The sequence below is a fragment of the Staurois parvus genome, unplaced genomic scaffold (assembly GCF_062004578.1).
Source record: "Staurois parvus isolate SC_StPar_1 unplaced genomic scaffold, SC_StPar_1.0 ptg002193l, whole genome shotgun sequence".
Classification (NCBI taxonomy): Eukaryota; Metazoa; Chordata; class Amphibia; order Anura; family Ranidae; genus Staurois; species Staurois parvus.
Genome location: NW_028319989.1, coordinates 102,706 through 117,238, shown reverse-complemented (window position 1 = coordinate 117,238; position 14,533 = coordinate 102,706). Strand labels below are relative to the sequence as shown.

At 41.0% G+C, this 14,533-nt stretch overlaps 1 protein-coding gene across 2 annotated transcripts in view; it reads right to left on the bottom strand.

Annotated features, from left to right (window-relative positions):
• TMEM176B (transmembrane protein 176B) overlaps window positions 1-11,224 on the bottom strand; it is a 41,785-nt gene extending 30,561 nt beyond the window's left edge. Inside the window, exon 1 of one of the 2 annotated variants that reach the window (XM_089665443.1) lies at window positions 11,089-11,224. The gene's annotated coding sequence lies outside the window, so the exon portion shown is untranslated. The remainder of the gene's footprint in view (window positions 1-11,088) is intronic. The other variant, XM_089665442.1, reaches the window with a different exon arrangement.
• Window positions 11,225-14,533: the final 3,309 nt, after the last annotated feature.

Here is a 14,533-nt window from a genome sequence, read left to right as displayed (position 1 = left end):
AAGAGAAGAAAGACACCGTCCCACTCGCCTCCAAGAGAAACCCCTTCACGGCCCCAAAGGGGTGACCATTGGGGATGCCTAATTCCAAATGACGACTTCTATGGAAATATATAAATGAGCTAAAAAAAAAAACACAACACCATGGACAGAATGTGTTGATGCACAAAAACATGAGAAAAGCCAACGTCTATTGTAGAGAGAACAAAATGCTTACTGAGAATGGAAATCTGACAGATCCTGCTCAATATTAGATAGTTACTAGTATATTATCAAGGTTCTAATAGGATGGAAGAATTCTCTGGTATTGTGGATCTATAAAAAAAATACAAATGCTTCATTCAATAAATGTTTGGGAATTTTTTCAAATGGCATGTTAATACCAATTGGTATTAACATGTTGCAATTGGTGGATTGGTGCAATTTTAAGCTATCCACCTGTTATATAAACGCTATCTTGTGGGTCTTTAAACCGTATGTGCAGCCAATGGATAGGTTATACATCATCTCCTCTTATTTGGTAGGTTATACCCTTTGGATATGTTTGGGAATTTTTTTTTAAAATGGCATGTTAACACACCATTTATTGAATGAAGCATTTGTAATTTTTTATAGATCCACAATACCAGAGAACTCTCCCATCCTATTAGTTAGGACCTTGATAATATACCATTATCTAATATTGAGCAGGATCTGCTAGATTTCCCTTCTCCGTAAGCATTTTTTGCTGTCTCTACAATAGAGAAGTTGGATTTTCTCATGTTTTTCTGCACCACCACTTTGTCAGTTTTTTATTGTATATATTTCCATAGGAATCATTTGGAATTGGGCATCCCCAATGGTCGCCCCTTTGGGGCCATGAAGGGGTTTCTCTTGTAGGAGAGTGGGACGGTGTCCGTTTTCTCTTCATTTGCCTGGGAGGATCTTGGAGATATTGGCCACATTTACTTTATTTATGGTTTTAGTCAATTGGCAGCTTCCTCAAGTTCTCCGCCCCTACGTGGGGCTATGCAAGTGCAAATTGTGCATTTGAAATTGTAACTCCTTTTTGGAGATATATGAAGATATGATAATTATATATTCATTATAGGTGTAATGTGTTCTATAAGCAAGTCTCGAAACGAGTCAAGTGCATGCACGTTTCACTTTGTGTTTTTCTCATCCATGTGTTTACTGTGACAGCCTCATCATGTATTACCGCCATATTTTGTGCCTATATGTTCTTTTTAACATTTTGTATAAATAAAATATGGTCGATTAAGTTTTAATTGTTTCTATGTAGTTATTGGTTTCGTCTGTGCATTTAGTCCCACAAAAAGAGGGTCTTTCCATATATAGATACAATTTTAAGGTTTATGAGGGAAGAGACCGTGAAGTACGCCGCCCGATTGCCCAGACTAACATGGGGAGCAGTGGCAAGATAGTATGGGACTTGGTGTCATCTTTGTTCTGCAAAGTGTACCACATACAGTTGCAAGAAAAAGTATGTGAACCCCTTGAGATTACGTGGAGTTTTGCATGAATTGGGCATAAAATGTGCTCTGAACGTCATCTAAGTCACAACAACAATAGAAGAACACAGTCTGCTGAACATAATACTACACAAACATTAGATGTTGCCATGGTTTAATTGCACATAACATGTAAACATTCACAGTGCAGGGAGGAAAAAGTATGTGAACCTTTGGAGTTAACTGGTTGACCCTCCTTTGGCAGCAATAACCTCTACCAAATGTTTCCTGTAGTTGCAGATCAGACCTGCACAACGATCTGAAGTAATTTTGGACCACTCCTCTTCACAAAACTGTTTCAGTGTAGCAATATTCTTGGGATGTCTGGTGTGAATCGCTCTTCAGATCATGCCACAGCATTTCAATCGGGTTGAGGTCAGGACTCTGACTGGGCCACTCCAGAAGGCATATTCTGTGCTGTTGCAGCCATGGTTTTGTTGAATTACTTGTATGCTTTGGGTCATTGTCCTGTTACATCACCCATCCTCTGCGGAGCTTCAGTTGGCGGACAGATGGTCGTACGTTTTCCTGCAAAATGTCTCGATAAACTCTGGAATTCATTTTCCCATCAATCACAACAATCCGTCCAGGCCCTGAGGCAGCAAAGCAGCCCCAAACCATGATGCTCCCTCCGCCATGTTTTACAGTGGGGATGAGGTTTTGATGTTGGTGTGCTGTGCCTTTTTTTCTCCACACATAGTGTTGTGTGTTTTTCCCAAACAACTCAATCTTGGTTTCATCTGTCCACAGTATATTTTGCCAGTAGTGCTGTGGAACATCCAGGTGCTCTTTTGCAAACTTCAAACGTGCTGCAATATTCTTTTTGGACAGCAATAGCTTCCTCCATGGTGTCCTCCCATGTACTCCATGCTTGTTTAATGTTTTCCTTATTGTAGATGTGTCAACAAAAATGTTAGCATGTGCCAGAGATTTCTTTAGCTGACACTCAGATTCTTCTTTACCTCATGCAGCATTCTGCGCTGTGCTCTTGCAGTCATTTTTACAGGACGACCACGCCTAGGGAGAGTAGCAACAGTGCTAAACTTTCTCCATTTGTAGACAGTCTGTCTTACCGTGGACACATGAACATCAAGGCTTTTGGAGATACTTTTGTAACCCTTTCCAGCTTCATGCAAGTCAACAATTCTTGATCGTAGGTCTTCTGAGAGCTCTTTTCTGCAAGGCATGGTTCACATCAGACAGTGCTTCTTGAAACCAGTAAACCCAAAACAGGTGTGTGTTTTTTTAAGGGCAGGACAGCTGTCAGCAACACATCCAATATCATCACACTGATTGGAGTCAAGGTTGGCTCACTCCTGGCTCCAGTTAGCTCTGGGAGAAGTCATTAAGCTAGGGCCTCACATACTTTTTCCTCCCTGTACTGTGAATGTTTACATGTTATGTGCAATTAAACCATGGCAACATCTAATATTTGTGTAGTATTATGTTCAGCAGACTGTTCTATTGTTGTGACTTAGATGACGTTCGGAGCACATTTTATGCCTAATTCATGCAAAACTCCATGTAATCCCAAGGGGTTCATATACTTTTTCTTGCAGCTGTATGTGGACAACGTCTATACAAGCGAGCCACTATTTAGACAAAGCGAGCTACTATTTAGACATTTGTGGAATCTTGAAATTGGCTCATGTGGAACCATGTGACCTAATTGCCAGGGCTTCCCTCAACAGCTTGTGAACACCTGACTTAGAAAGGAGGAGAAAGCCTTCTTGAGAAATGATGAATTGCTTGCAGTGAAGTGGAAGGACAAATCAGGATGTTTTCGTCCGGTCTTCCATTCACGCAGACACAATGACCAAGATTAGCACAGCAGCTGGCGTTGAGAAGCCCCTCTGTGTCCATGACTATACCCTTAACATGGGAGGGGTGGACTTCAACGACCAAATGATGAATCCGTACCTAATTTCCCTTAAAGTTCCACATTGGTACAAAAAGGTGTCTATTCATTTATTTTAATTGGCTCTATAGAACGCTTTTGTAATTTACAAAACAACTGGACGAAGTGGATCCTTTCTAAAATTTCAGGAATTGACCATCATGGTCCTTTTGTATCCAGAAGGTGCTGTGGCCCAAATCCCAAATCCAGATGTAGTGAGCCGGCTGCATGAGAGGCATTTTCCAGATGTCCTCTCTGGTACCCCAAAGAAGATGTCATGTCTGTAGCAAATGCCAATCAAGCTCTATGGTGCCGGACAGTGAGCACATGGCCCACTAGAGGACGTCCCTCATGAAGTCAGTTTCTGATTGGTCAGAGACATTCACTCCAGTGGCCTGCTGGAGGTCATTTTTTAGGGCTCTGGCAGTGCTCCTGTTCCTCCTTGCACAAAGAATATATTTTGAGGTGTAATTCCACATATACCCATGGCATGTGTGAGCAATATATCATTTAAGTGACAACTTTATGTAAAAAAATAAAAAATAAATCTAGGGTGTCTACTTTCTGAAAAGGTATCATTTTGGGGTTTAGCATTTTAGCACGTCAAGAAATGTAATAGGCAGTCAAAGTAAAATCTGTGTAAATTCCAGTATCTATATGATAGCTTGTAGATAACTTTCACATAAACCAATATGCACTTTAGTGGCTATTTTTTTTTTTTTTATAACAAAGTAAAAAATGTTTCAAAATGTTCAATCTTTTCTTCATTTAGATCACAAAAAAAATAAAACAAAACCCAGTGGTGATCAAATACCACCAAAAGAAAGCTTTATTTGTGTGAAAAAGGACAAATTTTGTGTGGGTATAGAGTTGCATGACCGTGCAATTACCAGTTGAAATAGCGCAGTGCAGGGAGCATAGGGTTGGCATCTAGCATAAGCTGAAAGATAATAAATATGCTGCGAACATTTGGAACTGTGTCAATGTCTACAGAGGAACTTTTCACTTATGTAAAAAAGTTCTTAATCCATATACAGGCTGACTTGTATATACTTTGGAACACAAAAATGATTTATGTATTACCGAGGTGGGTTTACTAAATAAGGACATAGTCACTTTGAAACTGAATAACCCCCCTGAGTCCAGCTAGGTTATTTGCTAAAGCTGGAAAGTGCAAAATCAGGCTTACTTCTGCATAGAAACCAATCCGCCTCTAACATCGGCTTGTTCAATTAAGCTTTGACAATAAAACCTGGAAGCCAATTTGTTTCTATGCAAAAGGGAGCCCAATTTTTCACTCTCCAGCTTTAGTAAATAAACTCCATAGTGGCTAGTGAAAAAATGGTGGAGTAATTAAAAGATCTTTGATATTTACTAGCCTTTGTGGGAAATTCCTACAGAAACCCTTGACATCTCTATGCAACCTAATTTACCACTGCCCCAAACCCTTTTCAAGCCAGTTCACCTTCTAAAACCCCCAGGATCTGGAGACAACCATCTACCTTTCTAAAAAACAGACTGTTATACCTGACTAACCAACCCCTCCCTGCCATCACATAATATAGCTCGAAGTCTGGCAAAGGGCTTCTCAGTCATTGGTGACTTAATTTGAAGAGAAGAGGATGGGTTTCTTATATACCCGAAAGGGTTTTTTTAACCCCTTTTTTTTCACACTGTTGGCTCTGAAATAATACAATGACCAGGGGTGTAGAAATGCACTTCAGTGGGTACTAACATTTAGACTTATTCTTCCCATGGACATACCAAAAATTTACACACACACGAATCAGACTATGCATGCCCACTGTTAAAGCAGACGCTGCAGTAAAAATTAAAGGCCAAGTTTACTTTTTAAAATAAAATTTGGCTCCTCCATGCACCAATATACCATTAATATACCTCAGTTGCAAAAAATATACAAGCTCTCTGATCTGGAGAACAAAGCCTTACCATAGCCTTTCTTCGAAAGCCTTTTCATTTCCTGGAATGTAGACAGAGGAGCTAGTATGATCAGGAAGCAGATTACCAGCTGATCTCATTAGCACACACATCCTGCATTGACCTTATTAGTACACACCCTTTACCCATCAACTTTTTTTTTTTTTTATTTATCACAGCATCACCGGGCTCTCTTCCCACATGCATTTGCCTGGATACCCCAGCGTCCCTTAACCATAGGTTCACACCTAAGCGTTTTTCTGCCGCATTTGCAAAAACGCAGTACAGTCCATTTAACACGATTTCCTATGGGACAGGTTCACATCTCCGCATTTTCACCCGGTGCATTTTTTGGAGAGGGTCAGGGACTTTTCTTAACGCAAAAACAATGAGTTTTTGGTTCTATAGACTTCAATGGAAATGCTGCAGAGAAGCATTTATTGCTTTTGTTGCATTTTTTCTGCGTTTTGAATCTGCCTAGCAACAAGAAAAATAAAGTGGAAAAAAATACATAAAAAAATGAGGCAAAAACAACGTAATGCAAAAATGCCATAAATGCAACCTGCATAGGTGTGAACTTAGACTAAGATGGGCTCAGGCCGTATGCAGCCCACAGGGCACCACTGATGTAATAACAGGGCCCGCTTGATTGGATAGATGCGGTGTCGTCCTATTATATAGTTTTGGTTAATCTAAAAGGAGATCGTACTGAGATTTTATAGTGTATGGCCACCTTCATACACCTAAAATTAACTAGTTGTGCTTTCAGTGTCATTAATTGGTAATGGCACACCAAACACAGAAACGAAACACATGAAAAAAATGGGTAACAAATACAGCAAAATGCATAGGTATCAAAATGTGCAACTCGCACCATGACAAAATGTTCCATGAGCTAATTTGCAAATGTAGCGCAGCCCATTGAAATAAACTGGCTGCCCTAGGTTTGTCACATGAAAAAAATCAGCCAAAAAAATGTGCGCGCCTTCTCTTGGTGTGAATGGGGCCTGAAAGTGAAATTGGTGCATTTAAAGAGAACAATGGAGGCTCCATTCACATGCATTTCCAAAAGCATGGCAGACTGCACAGAAAATGCTTGCTTTGCCATGTGTTTCAGAAACACGCTGCAAATGTGAATCGTGTTTGTGTTATCATTACAGGTTAAAGGCACCCCAAGTGCAGCAAACATCAAAAACTGTGGTAACACAAGTGTTTTGCTCCAAATTGGTTGTGGAGCTTTTCTGGGGTAATTGTTGCATGTAGAGCAGCCCATTCAAGTAAATGGGCTGCCCATTCAAGTAAATGGGCTGCCCATTCAAGTAAATGGGCTGCCCATTCAAGTAAATGGGCTGCCCATTCAAGTAAATGGGCTGCCCTACACATGACAAGTGAAAATGCTCCAAAACAAACGCATGCAGGAATGTGAGTCTTCACTACGTGGAGGTGTGAACGTGGCTTGGCAAATGTCTCCGTCCACTACCTATATAAAGGTCTGTATAAAGATGGCCATACACTATGTAATAAGATTGTACAATCTCTGTACAATTTACCTTTAGATTTACCAGAACTGTGGAAAAGAAGGACACACAATCCATTCAATTTGAATCAAATCAAACCGGCCCTTGTACTACATAGCTGATGGGCGGAAGCTAGTATTGTAATGAGGGAGGTGTGGTCCAGAGTGGTGAACACACCCTACCACACCCTCTACTATGATGCATCAAGGAAGTGAAGGCATCTGGGATATGGCCTACAGGAAGCGAAAGCTGAGATATCATCTATAGGAAATGAGCAATCTGAAAATCTGTTTAACATCTCACATAAGCTGACAAAAAAATTAAACGTCTTGTGACTTAATTTGTCAAGTGGGACGGCTGGGCCAGAGAGAAAAATACATTGGGACGGCTGGGCCAGAGAGAAAAACACATTGGGACGGCTGGGCCAGAAAGAAAAATACATTGGGACGGCTGGGCCAGAAATGGCATTGGAAAATGCTATTTATTATGAAAAGTGAAATTCTATCTGAAATGGTGAACTTCTCCTTTAAAGTGGGAGTAAACCCACTTTTGTATCTTTTACCTATAGGAAAGCTTACCTGTAGGTAAAATGAATATCTTATACTTTCACCGTTTAGGAGATATTCACTCTTTTTTGTATGCTGGCGCATGTGCTCTGAAGGAACGGCATACCCGTGTTGTTCCTTCAGAGCACCGTGCCATGTCCCGAGACTCCCGTGTGCATGTACAGGAGCGATGTCAGTGCGACTCGGCCAGTCCGGCAGCCAGGACTCATGAACCTGGAAGGAAGACCGGGTGAAAATGGAAGTCTCGGCAGCGGGGACACCTCACCCCTGGAGGGCTTAGTTTGAAGGCAAGTCCTGCATAATGTGAGAGTATGCAATGGGGGTTATGAGTGTATGTTAACACCCTGAAAGCAGTCCACAACGCACTGCGATGTGCAATACCTATGCGATCCGATTCTAGTGCGGACCCAAAAAAGGGTCCTGCAGGTTTTGGGGCGGTGCGAATAGAGCCATGCAAAATGTACAATTCCAATCGCACTGCACACAAATCGCATGTGATTTGCACAGGAATGCGGTGCGGTTCCTGTGCGAATCACATGCGATATACCGCACCGCATACATGTGAACCCAGGCATAGGGTTCATTTACATTTGCAGTTTGGGGGTTGGCAAAACCCCATAGTTAGGGTGTTTTGTTTTTTGTTTTTTTTTTAACTACCCCTGCCTCAACTGCACCCCCTTTAGCTGCAGTGGCCAGGGGTGTAGGCATGTAGCAGCCAGAGGTATACGCCCTGGAATCGTTGGTGGGCACAGCACCTGCCAAGCATGACTCATTCAAGTAAACGAGCCTGCTCTGTAGGTGCCCTGCAACTTTTTGCAGCACAGCAAACAAGGGGTAAAGCAGGCAGCGTTGTGATGCTTTCTCACCATCTTCTTTAACCCCTTGGACTATAGGGCTCTTGCAGAGTGGCCCCATTTACTTGAATGGATTGTGATTGGCAGGTGATGGCACCTACCAAAAGAAACAAGCAGTTTAATTCCAGCTGCAGCATGTGTACACCTTTGGCTGCAGCCTCGGCAGCTAAAGGGGGTAAGGATCGGGGGCTTTAAAACCGCGACTCAACAACAGGGCTATAACACCCCCCAACTTGACCTGTGAACAAGCCCTAAGTGTGCCGCTGCCGAATACAACTAGGGGTTTATTCACAAGTGCAGCAATCATTACTGCTCCTCTGAAAAGCAATCCTAGAGTCTTTGACAGGTGGTGATGAGGTCGTATGTTGCCTCCTCACCACCTGATTTAAACCCATGATTGCTGTGCAATGTATTCGATTTTGTGACAATAGTGTGTGGAGGATATCCTGTGCCCAGTGATCTTTGACTTCTCCAATGTTGTTCAAGTAGATCTCCACCTCTTTAAGGTTGCCCACCCCTTCTGTAAGGGAATCCATCCTCTTCCTGTTTAGGAAAAGCAGATTGGAGGGTAGACTGGTGTAAACAAGCCCAGTCATTTACTCCCAGCTGCTGGTAGAGCAAAGTGGGTTCTGTCACTCTGGCCTGATTGGAAGGTCCATTTATTCCCATTAACAGGCGGGTGTAAACAGACTTATGTCCGCTTACATGCACCTACCTCTGGGTAGGATTGGGTCTGCTTAAAAAAAAAAAAAAAAAAAAAAAAAAAAAAACACACAAACAAAACAAAAAAACCCCCCACACACATCAGTAAAGGAATCCATTCTCTTCGGTTTAGGTGGAGTGGATCAGAGGGTAGTCGGGTGTAAATGAGCAGCAGAATCAGTTTACTCCTGAATGCCGGTGGAGCAGAATGGGATCTGTCTGTGTCTGCTCTGTAAACACTGAGCAGGACATGGACCCGTCATCCGTCCGCTCTTCTCTGATCAGCAGTGGATCTGTGAGCAGATCAGAATGGAATTTTCTCCACGTGAAACATTTCCCTTCTCTATCGAAAACAAACTAAAAAAGCAAAATAAATTAAAAATGGGAGGGAGGTGTGGTGAAGAGTGGCACCATTTCTCTATCTGGGAGACAGACATCAACATTTCAGAACCAAGGCCCCATTGACCTCTGGCTCACATATATGCGGCCGTGCGGGCTGTGTTTTTCATGGGCACGAGAGCCCATTCATTTGAATGGACTCCCATGTCCTGTGACACGCAGGGAAGAAGTCCCTGCACTTCTTTGGAAAACGCAGCCCCCACGGGAACCTCGGTTCCCAGTACGGTTGCGTTTTTCCGGTGCGGGCGGCGTGCCATTAGAAGTAATGGCATCCGCCCGCGGGTCCAAATTTCTCTGTGCAGGTGGTGCGGCTGCACGGATTTTCATGCGTATCCGCAGCGGCACCACCCGCAGAGATGTGAACCTAGGGTGGGGGAAATCAACATTCCTCTATGTAGATGGTTCACATCTCCACTCAAAGTCACCTAAAGCAGAACGCCTGAAGCTCAAAAAAGGTTTGGAGCTCCTTTTGTAGCTCACATTGGGCAGATTTGCACAATTTATTCTCATAGAAAAGAATAAAACCACGCTATTGGCGCGTTTTAACCCTTGTTTTGTTCGATTTTCTGCTCAAATGAAAATATGTAAAAAAATATATGAAATACACAAACAAAATCATGATAAATAAGTAATATACCTCTAACCTTAAAAAAATATGAAATTATTAATACACACCTGAACAAAATACAATAATAAATTGTTATTTTATAACTTTTTTAGGTTTTAGGGGGTTAAGGTTATGGGTTAATTATTAATTACTACAAGTAACTTAATTATTTTAATATATTTTTTAAGGGTTCGGGGCTTAATGTTATGGGTTAATTATTATTACATAGTATTTGATTATTTGTATTTACTTGTGAATTTTTTTATTACCCTAAAAAAAAATAAATAAAAGCTGAAGCAGAAAAACTAGCAACAAATGATGCAACAGATGATATTTTTCTCAATAGACCAATAAAAAAAAAGTCAAAGCTCAAAAACTGCTAAAAACGCTGTATGAAAACGTGCAAAAAAAAAAAATCACAGTAAAATAAGCATGAAAAACCCTGAAAAACGCTACGCTCAGATGTGATTAGAGCCTCAGTCCTGCTCACTTCTCAGCTCCAGACATACAAATCAGAGCTCCCATCCTCCTGTTGCCCTCCTCTATTACATGTCTGAATAGGATTGAATGCTAGGAGGTAATACAAACAGTTCTCATTTCAGATTCTTCTACTAAGCTGACATCATAGAGTTTCATAGCTCCTGAAGTAGGAACAATTCCCTTTCTATAAGAAGGTATGCAGCGGAGGACTCCTGTTTAAGTTCTCATTCACACTGGGCGGTTTTTTAAAAAACGCAAGCAGCGTCAGCTGTATAAAGTCACATTAAAAATGCGAATTTGATCGCATTTTTTAGAGTTTTTGCATTATGCCACATTTTGTGTTTTTTATACACAGAAAAAAAACTCTAAAACAACATTTTGTTAAAAAAAAAAAAAAAAGCCCCAAAACACCAGTTTGACGCATTTACCAGTGTTAGATCGTTTTTACAGCTACAAAACTCCTCTAGAAACACACTAGTTCTGAGTGATTAAAGCCTATGTATGCATGAACACATAGGATGACACACTGGGGTGTTTACTGGCTGTAGAAAAAACCGCCAAAAGCAGCTGCTGTAAAAACATCTAGCGTATATGAGGACTAAGGAGGATGACGGACTTACTTGCTGCGTATTTCTCTCCCACACTCAGCTCGGCTCTCTGTCTCTGGATGTAATGAGATCAGAACACAGAGGCGGGGGAGAAGCCTTGTATACAGGGAGGGTGGGGGGAGAGAGCACTTCCTGCTATCACTTCCTGGTCTGCAGGTGGTCATAACATATATGTTATTGTGTGAGATAATCCTTACCAACAGGTTATCCATTTACTAACCGCTCGCCCTCCTGAGGATTTGCACTCCAGTCACATTGGGTGCGACTTGGCATGCGATTTGCATGCCATGTGACTTGCAAATCGTATGCCAAGTCGCACCCTATTGTCTGCATTTACAGCGGTCATATCAGTGCGGTTCCAACTTGGTAGGAGCCACACCGATTTCTAAAGTAGTACATGCACCAGTTATGGTGCGATTTGCATAGACATCTGTGTCAGATCGCAAATCGCACCTGAAATCCAGATCTCACCCGACTTTGAAATCGTGCAACTTCACTGTAAGTTGCACGATTTCAAAGTCGGGCTTGATGTGACCGGGGGTGGTGGTAAATCAGCTCCAGAACCTGTGTAATGAATGTGTTTGGTTTTAAGCACTTCCCGACCAGCCGTTGTATATAAACGGCCAGATGGTGGCACTGCAGGGTCGGGTGGCCGTTTATAAACGGCCTCCCCGCACCCTGCTTGTGCGCGCTCCCCGGGAGCGCGCAGCACCGCGATCCGGTGCCCGCTGTGTCCTCCGGACACAGTGAAACATCGATCGTCGGACGGGACCTCTGTACGAGGTCCTGATCATGTGATCACTGATTGGCCAATCAGTGATCACATGCAAAGTAGTAAGCAAGATGTCACTTGTGACATCATTGCTTACTACGTGTGAAATCTGTGAATGATCACAGAGGTTACATGGTACAAGGCTATTCACAACAGCCTTGTACCATGTGACAAGCTGTGACCAATCACAGCTCACTCAGTAGTTCTCAATGGCCGCAAGAATGCAGACAGAGAGAGAGAGAGAAATAATTGCTTTTACATCCTATATGGGTGTAAAAGCAATCGGTGTAAAAAAAAAATATTCATCACCCCCAAAAGTAGTATAGTGTCACCATGGTGACACTGTACTGCTAGGGTGACAGTATGTAAAAATAAATAAATAAATAATATTAAAAAAAAATAAAAATGTAAAAAAAATGTTTAAAAATTATAATATTTGGTTATAAACTAATTTGGCCTATTTTTTTTTTTTTTTTACTAAAAAGATAACGGATTACATTTTGGCCAAGATTTATGAAGAAATATTTATTTACAAAATTTTATAAGAAAAACACTTTTTGGACATTTTCATTTACATAACAAAAAAAATAAAAATCCCAGTGGTGAATAAATACCACCAATATAAAGTTTTATCTGTCTCAAAAAAAATGGTAAAAAATTCATATGGGTACACTGTTGCATGACCGCTCAATTGTCATTCAAAGTGTGATAGTGCTGAAAGCTGAAAATTGCCTTTATCAGGAAGGGGGTAAAAGTGTCCGGACTGGAAGTGGTTAAAGGGATGAGGTGGCAACCTTAGGTGTCTCTGATGTGTCACTTAAAAACATTGGGTTTTTTTTTTTACTAAAACTGCATGGTGCAAAATTTGGCGCAGCTCTGCAATAAACCAATCAGCTTCCAGGTTTTATTGTCAAAGCTTAGCTGAACAAGCTGAAGTTAGAAGCTGATTGGTTTCTATGCAGAACTGCGCCAGATTTTGCACTCTCCAGTTTTAGTGTATCAACCCCTGCGCTTCATTGCAGTTAATTGCATTTTCCATGAGGAGGAATGCAGGTAACTGCATCTAGTGTGAACGGGCCTAAGTTTACCTGCTAGAGTTGCCACCTCATCCCTTTCATCACTTGCCCTCCAGAGGATTTACCCCCCTTCCTGACCAGGCCGTTTTTTGCTATACAGAGCTGTATTACTTTAACTGACAATTGCGCGGTCATGCAACGCTGCACCCAAATGAAAATCATCCTTTTTTTCGCACAAATAGAGCTTTCTTTTGGTGATATTTGATAGCCTGTGTATTTTTTTATTTTTTGCACTATAAACAAAAAAAGACCAACAATTTTGAAAGACAAATACACAATATTTTTGACTTTTTGCTATAAAACATATCCAGCAAAAAAAAAAAAATTAAAAATCAAATTTCGTCATAAATTTAGACCAAAATGTATTGTGCTCCATGTCTTTGCTAAAAAAAAATCCTAGTGCATGTAAATTAATTCGTTTACGTCAAAGTTATAGTGTTTACACTGGAATTTTTATTTTTTTATACTAGTAATGGCGGCGATCAGCGACTTATAGCAGGACTGTGACGGGCATTTTGACACTGGGGGGAACTGATTAACTGACACTGACATCCCCAGTGACATTAATACAGTAATCTGTGCTAATAAAAAGCACTGACACTGTACTGATGACACTGGGCAGGAAGGGGTTAACATTTGGGGCAATCAAAGGGTTAACTGTGTGCTGTTTTACATAATGTGCTGTGTGTGTTTTACTAGGGAAACATGCTGCTGTGTATTTCTCTGCTGTGCAGAGAAATACACAGAAGCATGTTGTTGCTGGCAGGATGTCTTACAAATCACACCTGAAGTTGGAAAGTCACCCAACTTTGAAATTGTGCGACTTCACTGTAAGTCGCACGATTTCAAACTCAGGCTTGATGTGACCGGGGGTTTACCCCCCTTAATAAACAGGCCTTTTTTTATATTCAGCGCTGCGCTATTTCAACTGGTAATTGCGCGGTCATGCAATGCTGTACCCAAGCAAAATTTATGTCCTCTTTTTCCACACATATAGAGCTTTCTTTTGGTAGTATTTGATCACCTGGGCGCTTTTTATTTTTTGCGCTATAAACAAAACAATATCGAAAAATACAATATTTTTTACTTTCAGTTATAAATACTATATGGTAAACTCAAAGTTGGTCATAAATTTTGGCCAAAATGTATTCTGCTACATGTCTTTGGTAAAAAAAAAAAAATCCCAATACGTGTATATTGATTTCTTCGTGTGAAGTTATAGCGTCTACATACCATGGTATAGATACTGCAACTTACGCCATTTTTTGCTATACGGCGCTGAGCTAGTTTAACTGACAATTACACGGTCATGCAATTCTGTACATAAATGAAATTTATGTCCTTTTTTTCACACAAATAGAACTTTCTTTTGGTGGTGGTATTTGATCACCTCTTGGTATTTAGGCTTGGTCTTTAGGTGGTTTAGAAGAGCGAGTGGCATGTGGCATAAACTTTTAATGTTGAACATACAATGCCCCCCCCCCCATATGACCCCTTTTTGGAAAGTAGACACCCCAAACTATTTGCTGAGGCATGTTGAGTCAATAGAAGAATTTCTTTTTTTACCACAAGTTTTTGGAAAATGACAAAAAATATATATATTTTTTTT